The sequence below is a fragment of the Parus major genome, unplaced genomic scaffold (genome assembly GCF_001522545.3).
Source record: "Parus major isolate Abel unplaced genomic scaffold, Parus_major1.1 Scaffold353, whole genome shotgun sequence".
NCBI lineage: Eukaryota > Metazoa > Chordata > Aves > Passeriformes > Paridae > Parus > Parus major.
In genome coordinates, this window is record NW_015379289.1 from 48,126 (window position 1) to 49,731 (window position 1,606).

Here is a 1,606-nt window from a genome sequence, read left to right on the forward strand (position 1 = left end):
GTACCTGCTCCCAGCGCAGCTCCACGCTGAATCCCTCCCCGGGGCCGTGGCCAGGGCTGGGGGGCGGCTCCCGGCCCCGCTGAGCCCCGAAGTACAGGACACTGCGGGAGGGAACAGAGCGGGGACGGAGCCACAGCCTGCAGCCCAGACCATGGGCCAGGGACCCCCAGTGCCCCCAGTCCAGCCCAGTGCCCCCAGCATGGCCCCCCCAGGGCTCACCTGGGATCCTCCTGGAACAGCCGAGGGAGGCTCCGGCCGGGCTGGGGGCTCCAATCCACGATCAGGACACTGAGGGTGGATCAGGGGGGTGGGACCCCAGATCCCCCCAAAACTCCCCCCCAAAACAGGACCCTGGGCACAGGGACCCACCCAAAACACCACAAAAAGGGACCCGGGGAACCAAGACCTCCCCCAAAAAGGGACCCCAGGAACTGTGGCCCCTCCTGAACAGCCCCCAGCCCCCCAAGCAGCCCCCCCGGGCCCCCTCGTGGGGTGTCCCCCGCTCACCGCTGCACCCCGAGGTGTTTCTGGGCCACCCGGGCGGCCACGGCCGCGGGCTCGGGGGAATCCTGGGGGTCCTGGGGGCTGGGGGGAGTAGAGAAAAGGGAGAGACCCCTATGGCCCCCATAGACATCCACAGGTTCCCACAGGTTCTTACACACCCACAAGTCCTCCCAAAAACCCCATAAACCCCCCCTGCCCCGATGGACCCTCACAAACCTCTCCAGCCCCTACAGACCCCACACGGAACCCCCTAATGCCTATGGACCTCCCAGACCCCAACCCCCCCCCCCAGATCCTTTTACTCTCCTGGACCCCCTTTCTGACCCTCCTGTAACCCTTTATTACCCCCAAAACCCCGTGCCCCACTTGTACCCCCCATTTTGTGCCCCCTCACCCCATTTCTGCCCCTGTACCTGATCAGGGCCACCCCATTGCGCAGGGCACCCCCCAGCACCTGCTCCAGCAGCGCCACTGCCGCCCCCACGGCCCGGCGGGGCCCCGACCCCCCCTGTGGATACCCCAAAATCAGTGGGGGGCCCAAAAACCCCGGCAGGACCCCCGAAATGGTGGAAGGGGCCCAAATCTTCATGGGGCAGGGGCAAACCCCCCAAAACGGGAACCTGAAATGCCCAGGGAAGATCCCAAAATCCTGTGGGCGAACCCAAGAGCTTGGGAGGACCTCAAATGTGGGAGGGACCCCAAAACACACACGTAAAGGACCCAGTGTCAGGGAAACACCCAAAATTTTGGGGGGAAATCTCAAGCCTCTCAGGGACCCTCCAGGTGTCCAGGGGGATTCCAAACGCCCTGTGAGACCCCAAAATCCCTCATGGGCGTTCTGGGAAGGGACCCCAAACCTTCCCCCAGGTCACAAGGCTTTGGGGACCCCCCTGCTTCAAGGACTCCCCAAGACCCCCAGGGACCCCAAGATCAGGATGTGCTCACCAGGCCGGGGCTGTCGGGGGGCTCCAGCTGCGCCACGAACGAGGGGCTGTGGGACCCCAAAATCACTCTCAGGGACTGGCCTGGGGTCCCAGAGCCCCCCAAAATCCTGACCCCCAGTGCTCCCATCCTCCTTTCAGAGCCCCCCCCCCCAAATCCC

General features: G+C 65.4%; 1 protein-coding gene across 1 annotated transcript in view; it reads right to left on the minus strand.

Moving 5' to 3' along the window:
* Positions 1-1,606, minus strand: part of HDAC6 (histone deacetylase 6) — a 12,371-nt gene that overhangs the window by 9,666 nt on the left and 1,099 nt on the right. The window contains exons 4-8 of the mRNA XM_033511567.1: positions 1,450-1,495; positions 918-1,012; positions 508-585; positions 220-288; positions 5-101 (exon numbers count right to left, since the gene is read on the minus strand). The gene's annotated coding sequence lies outside the window, so the exon portion shown is untranslated. The remainder of the gene's footprint in view (positions 1-4; positions 102-219; positions 289-507; positions 586-917; positions 1,013-1,449; positions 1,496-1,606) is intronic.